This window comes from Hevea brasiliensis, chromosome 1, assembly GCF_030052815.1.
Source record: "Hevea brasiliensis isolate MT/VB/25A 57/8 chromosome 1, ASM3005281v1, whole genome shotgun sequence".
In the NCBI taxonomy this organism is placed as follows: domain Eukaryota; kingdom Viridiplantae; phylum Streptophyta; class Magnoliopsida; order Malpighiales; family Euphorbiaceae; genus Hevea; species Hevea brasiliensis.
This window is the reverse complement of record NC_079493.1, coordinates 64,450,299-64,463,437: the sequence shown is the minus strand read 5'-3', so window position 1 is coordinate 64,463,437 and position 13,139 is coordinate 64,450,299.

Here is a 13,139-nt window from a genome sequence, read left to right as displayed (position 1 = left end):
AATACTAGCATGGAATGGGCTTTAAAACATTTAATAGGCTTAGATTTACCCCTTTATTTTATTTTATAAAAATAATCATGTAAGCAATGAAGCATGCATGTGATCCAGTCAAAGACATTAATAAATATCTGTGATATGCTGCTAAAAAAAAAAAAAAAATCTATGTCATATGATTTTTACAGCTAAGAGTAATGGATTAAAGACTATTGCAAGGTAATTAATAAGGTAAAGGATTTCTGTCCCAAATAGTATTCATCCCATAATGGTGTTGGATGTGAATGGGGCCAATTGCTAAAGTCTCCTATTCCTATAATTCAACCTTGGAAACTGTAAGGAAAAAATGTATTGAGTTGCTGCTGTTAACTGTGACTTTGTTTAGTTGATGTGAAGTATAATCTTGGATTATGTTTCTACATAATCATATAAAGACAAAGTCAAATAAAAGCAAAGAGGTTGCCTCAAATAGCAAACTCTCACCTTATTATTCACATGATATAAATAATGTTTTATATATATATATATATATATATATATATAATTTTATTTCTTAATTTTGTTTTATCTTTATCCTTTTATTATGACAAGCATTAAAAAAAATTGAATATAAATTATTGTCCTTCTTGTTATAGTGGGTGGTAAAGTCTTGTGAGGTCACATCAAAGTAAACTTTAATTCAGCATTTGTGATCCACAGCTAATATTGGGACCTATTGAAGTACACCTAAAAGCTTATTTATTATGACTTTGGTGAGGGTATCCTGATTTTTCAGGCCATGCCATATTACTAGTGGGGGTGGCGTTGGCCCTATTTATCTTCAGGGTTATTTGAAAAGTTTTATTGATGCTTTGATTAGTGTGTAATGTAGCCGAATTGCAAGGTTGGTGATAATGACACAAAATACATGCATCCAAGAATCAATCCCTAACCTTAACTCACCACAACCCATCAAACAAGTTGCCTTTGTTTTTTTTATTATTTTATTTATTCTATTGGTAATTCTGATTACTTTATAAATGATTCTGATTAGGTAGGACAAACAACTACCATCATGTTTGATTCTTTGTGATCAATTTGCTGGGAAATGATTAATTGCATATATGGTTAGATGTAATTAAGCTACTCTACTTAACCTTTTGTTTAGTTTAGAATAGAGGCGAGCGCAGGTTTATGAACTGGTCCATACTATATAATTTATTGAAATGTTGGTGTTGATTGATTGTTAATTAATTGGATACTTTTTTTGCTACAATTTAATAATAATCACTTTTAATCTAATAAACTAAATTCTTCCACTCACTAAAGTTTTTGATAATATATATATATATATATATTGAATAGATTTGTGTATGAATAACTATATTAAACTTTAAACCAATATACAACTATAGTCTAATGGTAGAAGCGTGAGAATTATTTGTTAACTTGGCGTGGGTTTGATTCCAGTTTCATAATTAGGCATTTTTCTTTTTTTTATTTTTCATTCTATATTTCTTTTTCTTTTTAATTTCTCTCTTTTTATTTTTTTAAGTAATTAACTGTAACTTTCACTCAAATGCTAATTAGAGCCTTCTTTCATTGCTCTTAACTAAACTTATTATTATTATGATTCAAATTTAATATATGAACAATTTAATTTTTATGGGATAAGTGGACAATATTAAGTAGAAAAATAATAATAATAATAACACATCTAAGTTTAAAGGGGTGTGTGTGTAGAGAGAGAGAGAGAGAGAGAGAGAGACATTTTTAAAGGATGCGTAAAGAGAGTGCTTAGGGAGACAGAGAATGGAAGAGAAAGAGAGTATGATGCGTCTCACATTGGTTTTGCAGGAGGTCTTGGGTGTTATATATATGGGTTTACAAAACTTTCCTTGTGAGGTAGCTTTTGAAGTGGAGTTAGGTAATCATTTGGTATCAAAGTATTACTCTGCATGGGTCAGCGGGCTTGAAAGAAAAATAGCACAACGGTGCATACTTAACAATTTAAAATTTTTAAACCCTAATGTTTCATGCAACATGCAAATACTTTGAGCTATTGCAAAAACACATATCTAAGGTTACAACACTTGTAACTCAATTGCTAAAAAGCCTATTTGCTATTGGGAAACTTAAACCATAAAATTATTAAGATAAAATTAAGAATTTTACCCGTATAGGCGCATAATCACATTCAACACCTAATCGGGGAAGCTTAGATTGCCAAGAGTCGATTGTAACACCCCCATACTAAGTAGTCTATACATTCTACTATCCCGGTGACTAGTACTGTCAGCATCGATCGGATGTGACACTCCACACTGTCTCTGTGTAGGAGCAAAGCATGTCACCTGAGTCTTGAGCACCGAATCTTATTTTATTACAATTTCCAATTCTTATATTATTGATTAAAAAGATTTTAAGTGGAATTTATAACATTAATGTCATCCATTAAAATTTTGATTAATTCGGGATTTCCGCAAATTTTACAAAAAATTCGGTAGAGTGTGTGCTATAAATTGGAAAAACAGTTCTTCGGAACCCATTAAAAACACTCCCAGTATATTGTTCATATCATCAACTCCAATATCCTTCAACAAAATCTCAATATTTCAACACAATTTCACAAGTTCATTCATATCATAATTAAACTCAATTTCATAGAAAAATACTCAAGTTTTATTAAGTAATAAAATTTACAAATAATTACATCATCATATAATTACATGAGTTTATAATTTACCAAAAAAAATTTATATCTATTACAAAATGAAAAAATATAAAATACAAAAAGGAACCTAATGGTCCTACCAAAGATGCACTGTAAAGGAGGTGACTCTGGACTACTTGCAGATCTGAATGATCACCCAGTCTGAGGTATGTTGGGCTCTCTATTAGTGTCTCCAATACCTATGCGTGGCAAACAATCATGTACTAAGCAATATAGCTTAGTGGTGCCAATATAAAATAAAAATAAACTAAAATAAATAAATATGCAGGCATTTTATTTATAACACCCATATTTGTATAACCTGGTATATTTCACTGTTCCGGTGACCGGTGTCGGTCCAGATAATTAAGGTGATTTGAACCACACTTAAGACAACTAAATAAGCTCTGAACACAAATAATTAGTAATTGTCAATTAGTTAAGTATAAATAAGAAAAACAGAACATAAGAAGTTAAATGAGCCGAGAGTCACAACGATGGGTGACCTTCTCGGGAAGGACTACGAAGTCGATTTAAACTCAAATTTCGAACTGTAAAATGTGACGCCACAGTCCTTAAGACTATTACAAACACAGTGGAAAAGAGAAAATCATGAAAAAGAGTTGTTAAGCCAGTCAAATAATTAGGTCAGGGAGCCGGAAGAAATATTGAATTATTTACAAACCGGATTGAACCGGCGAGGGGCAATTTGGTCAATTAACCCCGAGACCTGACTCCTGACCTAACTGTCAAATAAAATCGGAGAAAAGAAAATTTCGGAGTCGAGAATTAAATTAAAGAACAAATGGAAAAATAAATGAAAAAAAAAGGAAAAAAAAGTTGAAAAAGTAATGACATCATGTGGTGACATAAGCATGATGCAAGAAATTTTTATTTTTAAAAATTGAAATTTTGGGATAATTTCTAACAATTAAAAAGACAAAAAGATAAAAGAAAAAAATTGGTCTTCTTCTTCTTCTTCTTCAATGTCGTCCACTCTCTCTCTCCCATCCCTTTCATTTCCTCATGAAACCTCTGTTGAAGCCCACCTAAAGCTCCCTTAAACTCTAAATCTTGCCATGAAATCTCTACATCCCTTAACTAAAAATTGTGTTTGAGCTTTGATAGGAAGATTGGGAGCAAATAAATTAAGCAAAGTTTGAAGAATTGGAGATAAAAATTCTGCTCACTTAAGGTTTGTATTCTTCCTTCATTCTCTCTTTGAATTTATGTTTAAGTAGCTAAGTTACACTTGTAATTAACAAATAAGTGAGTAAAATCAAGCATGATAGACCAAATGGAAATGTGGGCAGCTAGGGTTTAGGTTTGAGGATGGATAATTTTGATAGAAATTATGAATTAGTTAAGTGTGAATGAGTGTATAAATACTAAATATGCAATTAGAATTCAATAAATGAGCTAAACATGGAAGTTAAGGTTTTGGACCTAGGGTTTGGGAGACAAAATTTAGAGAAATGGTGAAATGATGTGTTTGACCTAGTTTGAGGTGAGAAATGGTCATTTGTGACCAAATGAAGTGTGTTGGAAGTATTGGAGTTGAGTTTAAATTCGGATTCAATGTGGTCATGCTGCTGGCAACAGGACCAAGGTCCCTTTGAGGGACCAAAACTGAAAATTTACAAGTCCAATTGGTATGAAACCAATTGGGAATTAAAATAGACACAAAATGACACAATTTTCATTTAGGAATCATGCCTAAAAAGTGACCAAAACCTAGTGAACAAATTAACCAAATCTGAATTTTCTCAGTCTGACCTGTACAAAAATGACCATTTGGCCTAAATGACCTGAAATTTTACCAGTGGACAGTTGCGATATAGACCTAAAACTTTTATGAAGAACACAAACCCAAATTATGCCATTAATCAAGTCATTTGGCCACCCAAAATTGGTGACCTAAAGCGCGAACCAGTTTGGTGCGTAGAAATTTGGGTTAAGTCCAATCTAGCAGCCATGGTTCAAATGGCTATAACTTGAGCTACAAAACTCCAATTGGAGTGATTCAAAAACGAGAATAAAGTTAAGACAATAGGGAACATTTTCTATGAAGAAAGTTCTACCAAATTCTAACAGAAAAATGACCAATAGAATAATGCAACTTAAGACACCAAAACTGAAAATTTGCAAATTTGCCTAAAAGACTTAGAATTTTAGTAAACAACCAAAACCAACAAATTTAGTGACCAAAATGTGGTATGTGGGTGAAGTTGGAATTCCCATACCTATTAAGCCTTAGAAAGTCAACAAATTGACTTGAATAGTATAGTGAATAGTAACCCCGAAACACAAAATTTAAAGAACATCAAGTTTAGCACATTAGAGCTAGGTAAAAGTGAATTTAAATTTATTTTTGGATTTATGCTAAGTTATGATCTGAAACAACTGTGAAGCTGTGTGTTTCAATGGAAAAGAACACCGAAAGAACTCGAGGAATCGAGTTAAGGCCAAGAGGCGACTCGCTTAAGATTTGTGCACAACATATAATTTTTATAAATTATTTTCTGCATATTATTTTCAATAATTTGAGATATTGAATTGTGATATTACTATGATGAAGTATTTATGATGTTTTTGATTTAAATTGCTGAAAGTTATTTGTGTATATTTGAAATGGCAATGTTTAGTAAATTGTTAGGATAAGTTTTGAAGCCACAGTGTTATGACCATATATTTGAACACCTCACTAGCATGACTAGTGGGGTAATTAGTTTCAAATTTTGATTCCTTCTTTGGCTGAAGTGTTGAGATGTGTGCCAGTAGAAGAAGAAATTGAATGGATATCCATATATTTGAGCTAGCTAGCCTTGTGATGTGACTTCTCTTTAGCCTCTGGCTATTGAGATTATATTTGTTTCGAATGACATGATATAACTGTGTGTTTTATAAAATGTGTTTTGATACTTCGGAATGAAATTGTTTGGATTAAAATCTCATAATTGATGTTTTGTATTTAATTCTCATGTTCAGTCCAATTTTTGAAAAATGTGATTTAAATTCTGCATAAAGATTATTTTAGTATGTTGTGCACCACTGAGTCCTAGTACTCAGCGATGGCTATTATTGCTGTCGCAGATATAGAGACTAGAAGAGCAGCATAGTGATCTGCTGAGGATAGAGGAGCTACTTGCTTTGAAGCTATCGGGTATAATTTATACCCGGACTGTAAATATTTATTTTGATGTATATAATGCACATAAATGTATGGACATGTAAAATTAGTCTTGAGCAGCTTGTATAAAGTTTGTAATAAATTTTAATTTGGATTTTCCTAATGTAAATTTTTAGTATGATGTATATAAATTGTTTTATCTTTAATGAAATATGAATGGCAATATTCTATTTTAATTTGAATGAAATTGATTGATAGTATTTTGATGATTATTGAATTTTTGGAAATTGAGAAATGAGGATTGTTGTATTTTGAAACTTGAGAAATTGGTTGGAATTGATTGTGAATTGGAAGAAGTTGTTGAGAAAAATTATTGAAAGTGCTTTTTTTAAGGTATTTGAAGAACTGTTTTCTCAAAATACAGATGGCACTCTGCCAAAATTTTTATAAAATTTGCGGAAAAACAAAATTGGACAAAAATTTTTAGTAGTTTTAAAACTTCAAATAAATGATTTTAATACCTATTAGAAAATGCTCACCACTTATAAAAGGAAGAAAATTATTTTAAAATCCTTTGTAGGGTACTTAATGAGTTATCAGTAGGTAAAGTTCGGTAGTTCATTAGGTATTCTACGGGATCATGTTATGCCTTACAGAGGGGTAAGCTGTGATATGTTTTAGTGGTATCAGAGCAAATTTTTGAAGTATGTTTTAACTTGAGAATTTGTGTCTTTTTTTTGATAAGTACAACTGCTCAATGTCCTTATTTGTTACATACAGTGCATTACATCATAAATATGAACTAACGGAGGGAAATCTCTTTGTGTTAATTGTTCAGGAGATATCCTACTCCAAACTGATATGGAAGAAGGAGATCGCTCAGTCGGGCAATCTCTTGAAGCTGAGGCACAAGGGGAAGCCCCAGCTTTATAGAATGTCAGTGGATCAGTAGCACCAGCCCCACAATTGTCGCAATTTCCTGTATAGTTTGCACAGCAGATGGTGGCTATGTTTCAATAAATGGTTGGGGGTATGCCTGCTCAAGCTCCACCCCAAACACCTGTAGTATAACCACTGCCTCCAGCCAGACAGTATGACAAGTTACTAAAGTATGGAGCTACTGAATTTAAGGGTACAGTCGACCCGCTTGAGGTAGAGCAATGGCTTGAAAGAATGGACAGAGTGTTCAAGAAGCTGCACTGCCAAGATGAATTAAAGTTTGAATACTTTGTGTCTCTCTGCAAGGGGATGCGTATGATTGGTGGAAGACCATCCCCATAGCTTTGAACCACGATCTTGACCTAGGATGACTTCATCGAGAATTCGGCAAAAATCGTCCTAAGCATATGTGGATCTAAAGTTACTAGAATTTATTAGTTTATAGCAAGGGAGTAGATTAGTGGTAGAGTATGAGAGGGAGTTCTCCTGTTTAAGCCACAATGCTGAGAGTCTCCTTTCTACCAGCAAGGAACAGTGCAAGAGATTTGAGACTGGTTTGTAGCCCAGTTTGAGAATGCAAGTAGTGGGATTCAGACACAGCAATTTTTCAGAACTCATCTCTCAAGCACTTGAGCCAGAAAGAATTGAATAAGAAGCAACACCTGTAAAAGAAAAATCAGAAAAAGTTGAGAAATCAGAGAAAGACAAGGGAGAAAAGTCAGTAGAGCCAAGTTCTAGTGGTACTTTAGGGAAGAGAAAGAAATTTGATGGACCTAGCAGAGGTCGAGGTGGAAGATTTGGAAGGGGCAGATTCTCTGGACAAAGACCCCTAGGTCTGGTTAGCCGTCAAGCAGGGTTCATATTCTACCCGCTCCTGTGAGACTTGTGGCAAGATTCATAGGGGAGAATGCTATTGGGCTACGGAAGCCTACTTTAACTGTGGAGGCAAGGGCCATTTAGCTAAAGACTACACTAGTGCTCCTAGATACGGTCCAACTCCTATGACTGCAGAAGGATCTATTCAGAGTCCTGCTTCCAGAAGTTCACAACCTATTGGCAGAGGAAGAGGCAGAGGTAGAGGCACCTTTAGGCGGTGAGCATTTGTTGGTCGATCGACAAGGAAGTGCGTCAGCCAGAGTTTACACATTGAGACAGCGAGAAGAGGTTGAAACTTTTGATGTTGTAGCCGGTATATTCTCTATCTCTGATCAAGAAGTATTTGTGTTGTTTGATCCGGGTTCAACCCACTCATATGTTAGTGCTATCATAGTCAGTTCACTTGCTGTTCCGTGTGTCAAAATGGGTTTTGAAGTGCTAGTAACTAGTCCATTAGGACAAGAGATTTGGGTAAACTGAATCTATAGAGACTGTCCTTTGGTGATCCAAGGACATGTTTTCCTGTCAGATTTGATTGAAATGCCCTTTAGAGATTATGATATTATATTGGGCATGGATTGGTTAGCCAGGCATCATGCCATGATTGACTGTAGACTGAAGACCGTCACTTTTGGTCTCCCTCTGTATGGTGATGTGGTAATACACGAGAAGAGGCATTTACTACCATCAAACATCATTTCGGCTACACTAGTCAGAAGAATGATCAGAAAGGGGTGTGAAGCATACTTAGCACATGTGATAGACACCCAAGTGGTGAGTCCAGGCGAGGACATCCCTGCGTATGTGACTTTCGGATGTGTTTCTGATGAATTGCAGTTACCTCGAAAGAGAGGTGCGATTTGAAATTGATGTTATGCAGGTGTGGACCCAATCTCCATAACACAATATAGAATGGCACCTGCAGAATTGAAAGAGTTGAAAGTGCAGTTGCAAGAATTGCTTGACAAGGGCTTTATCCGCCTTGGGGAGCGCCAGTGTTATTTGTTAAGAAGAAGGATGGCACTCTCCGCTTATGTATTGATTATCGGCAGTTGAATAAGGTGACAATAAAGAATAGATATCCATTGCCCCGCATTGATGACTTATTTGATTAGGTAAGGGGTGCAGCTGTGTTCTCCAAAATTGACACGAGATCGTTATTATCGGTGAAAGTATAAGAGCGAGTATTCCTAAAGCGCCTTGAACCCGCTATGGCCATTATGAATTCTTGGTCATGCCATTACGTTAACTAATGCTCATTTGCTTTTATGGATCTGATGAACACTATTTTCAGACCATACCTCGATCAATTTGTTGTGGTATTCATAGATGATATATTGGTCTATTCGAGGAATGCAGAAGAGCATGATAGACATCTGCGGATTGTACTACAGACTTTGAGGGAGAAACAACTATATGCCAAATTATCGAAATGTGAATTTTGGCTGAAGGAGATATCCTTTTTGGGGCACATAGTATCAGCAGAGGGTATTAAGGTAGATCCTAGCAAGATAGAAGCTGTCCTTAATTAGAGGCCACCCAGAAATATCACAGAGATTCGCAGTTTTCTGGGTTTAGTTGGATACTACCGTAGATTTGTGAAGGGATTCTCCATGTTGGCATCTCCATTGACCAAGCTGCTTAGAAAAGATGTGAAATTTCAGTGGACGGATAAATGCCAACAGAGTTTTGATGAATTGAAGAAATGTTTAGCGAGGCTCAGTCTTGACTTTACCTACAGGTAAAGAATACACATTATCTGATGATGCTTCTCACAATGGGTTAGGCTGTGTATTGATGCAAGATCGAAATGTCATTGCCTATGCATCACGCCAGCTGAAACCGCATGAGAGGAATTATCTGACACATGACTTGGAGCTTGCAGCTATTGTGTTTGCTCTTAAGATCTGGAGACATTATTTGTATGGGGAGAAGTGCTACATCTACACAGATCATAAGAGTTTGAAGTATTTAAGCACCCAGAAAGAGTTGAGTTTGAGACAGAGGAGATAGTTAGAGTTGATAAAAGACTATGATTGTCTGATAGACTATCAGCTAGGGAAAGCTAATGTTGTGGCTGACGCCTTAAATCGCAAGACTATGGCAAGTCTACGGGTTACTCCTTTGTTTATGGTACATGAGTTGAGAACATTACATGCTAGCTTAGGGATTAATGATGAGGGGCAGACAGCAGTTGCATGGCATGTACAACCAGTGTTGATTGATCAAATCAGAATGGCTGCTCAGAATGATGAAAGGTATCAGAAGCTGTTGGAAGAAGTCTGGCAGCACAAGAAACCAGAATTCTCAGTAAAAGATGACGGTCTACTGCTACACCAAGGCAGAATGTGTGTTCCTGATGATGTTGATTTGAGGCAGATCATTTTGAAGGAAGCACATGAGTCTCCTTTTACCATGCACCCTGGTGGCACAAAAATGTATAGAGGACTAAAGGAGCATTACTGGTGGATGGGTATGAAAAGAGATGTGGTAGAGTTTGTTTCCAAATGCCTAACTTGTTAGCAAGTGAAGGTAGAGCATCAAGTATCCGCTGGGTTGTTACATCCACTACCAGTACCAGAATGGAAATGGGAGAGAATAACGATGGATTTTGTGATGGGACTTCAGAGGACACAAAAGAGTCATGATGCAGTTTGGGTCATTATTGACAGATTGACCAAGTCTGCTCATTTTCTGCCAGTCCGGATGGACTATAGTTTAGAAAGATTGGCCAAGTTATAGATTGATGAGATTGTGAGACTGCATGGACTGCCAGTATCCATCGTATCGCAGATTCTAGGTTCACTTCTAGATTCTGGGGTAGTCTTCAGAGAGCCCTAGGAACTAGATTGAATTTCAGTACTGCATTCTACCCACAGACCGATGGCTAGTCTGAGAGAGTAATTCAGATCTTGGAGGACATGCTACGAGCTTGTGTGATTGAATTTGAGGGTAGTTGGGATACACACTTGCCTTTGATTGAGTTTGCTTACAATAATAGCTACCAATCAAGCATTGGGATGCCTCCATATGAAGCTTTGTATGGCAGAAAATGTAGAACCCCATTGTGTTGGGATTACGTGGGTGAAAGAAAGATGATTAGACCCGAAATTGTTCAACGAATGAAGAGAAAATCGGGGTGATCAGAGATCGACTTAAGACTGCATCAGACCGTCAGAAGTCCTACATTGATCTGAAGAGAAGGGATATTGAGTATGTAGTGGATGAGAAAGTATTCCTCAAGGTTTCCCATTAGAAGAGAATTATGAGATTTGGTAGAAAGGGGAAACTGAGTCCTCGTTTCATTGGGCCATATGAGGTTACGGAAAGAGTGGGTCCTTTGGCATATCGATTGTACCGCCTCGAGTTGGAGAAAATCATAATGTCTTCCATGTGTATATGTTGAGGAGGTATCGATCGGACCCATCTCATATACTACCATGAGAGGAAATTGAAGTGAATCGGACCTCACATATGAAGAAGAACCCATAGAGATTACGGCTTATCGTGAAGCGACTACGGAACAAGCAGATACCGTTGGTAAAAGAGCTGTGGAACCATCATTCGGGCCAAGAAGCTACTTGGGAATGAGAGGAGGACATGAGGAGACAACACCCACAGCTGTTCAGAGATTGATGCCAGGTAAAATTTCGAGACAAAATTTATTTAAGGGGGGGAAGAATTGTAACACTCCTATTTGTATAGCTGGTATATTTCATTGTTCCGGTGACCAGTGTCGATCCGGATAATTAAGGGGATTAGAACCAAACTTAAGATAACTAGATAAACCCTGAACACAAATAATTAGTAATTGCCAATTAGTTAAGTATAAATAAGAAAAACAGAACATAAGAAGTTAAATGAGCCGAGAGTCACAGCGATGGGTGACCTTCTCGGGAAAGACTGCGAAGTCGATTTAAACTCAAATTTCGAACCATAAAATGTGACGCTTCGGTCCTTAAGACTATTACAAACACGATTGAAAAGAGAAAATCGCGAAAAAGAATTGTTAAGCTAGTCAATATTGAATTATTTGCAAACCGATTGAGCCTGAGGCAATTTAGTCAATTGACCACGAGTGACTCGACCTAATCACAAATAAAATAGGAGAAATGAAAATTTCAAAGTCGGGAATTAAATTAAAGAACTAATGGAAAAATAAATAAAAAAAGAAATAGGAAAAAGAAAAGTTGAAAAAGTAATGACATCATGTGGTGACATAAGTATGATGCAATAAATTTTTATTTTTAAAAATTAAAATTTTGGGATAATTTCTAACAATTAAAAAGACAAAAAGAGAAAAGAAAAAAATTGGTCTTCTTCTTCTTCTTCTTCTTCTTCAATGCCATCCACTCTCTCTCTCCCATCCCTTTCATTTCCTCATGAAACCTCCATTGAAGCCCACTTAAAGCTCCCTTAAACCCTAAATCTTGCCATGAAATCTCTACATCCCTTAACTAAAAATTGTGTTTGAGCTTTGATAAGAAGATTGGGAGTAAATAATTCAAGCAAAGTTTGAAGAATTGGAGATAAAAATTCTGCTCACTTAAGGTTGGTATTCTTCCTTCATTCTCTCTTTGAATTTATGTTTTAGTAGCTAAGTTACACTTGTAATTAACAAATAAGTGAGTAAAATCAAGCATGGTGGACCAAATGGAAATGTGGGCAGCTAGGGTTTAGGTTTGAAGATGGATAATTTTGATACAAATTATGAATTAGTTAAGTGTGAATGAGTGTATAAATACTAAATATGCAATTAGAATTCAACAAATGAGCTAAACATGGAAGTTAGGGTTTTGGACCTAGGGTTTGGGAGACAAAATTTAGAGAAATGGTGAAATGATGTGTTTGACCTAGTTTGAGGTGAGAAATGGTCATTTGTGACCAAATGAAGTGTGTTGGAAGTGTTGGAGTTGAGTTTATATTCGGATTCAATGTGGTCATGCTACTGGCTGCAGGACCAAGGTCCCTTTGAGGACAAAACTGAAAATTTACAAGTCCAATTGGTATGAGACCAATTGGGAATGAAAATAGACACAAAATGACATAATTTTCATTTAGGAATCATGCCTAAAAAGTGACCAAAACCTAGTGAACAAATTAGCCACATCCGGATTTTCTCAGTCTGACCTGTACAAAAATGACAAAATAAATAGTGTTTGTTCATTTGGCTATAACTTGAGCTAGGCAGGTCTAAATGACCTAAAATTTTACCAGTGGATAGTTGAGATATAGACCTAAAATTTTCATGAAGAACACAAACCCAAATTATTCCATTAATCAAGTCATTTGGCCACCCAAAATTGGTGACCTAAAACTGCTAGAACTAGTTTGGTGCCCAAATGCAGGTTAAGTCCAATCTGGCAGCCATAGTTCAAATGGCTATAACTTGAGCTACAAAACTCCAATTGAAGTGATTCAAAAGGAGAATAAATTTAAGACAATAGGAACATTTTCTATGAAGGAAGTTCTGCCAAATTATAACAGAAATATTACCAATGGAACAGT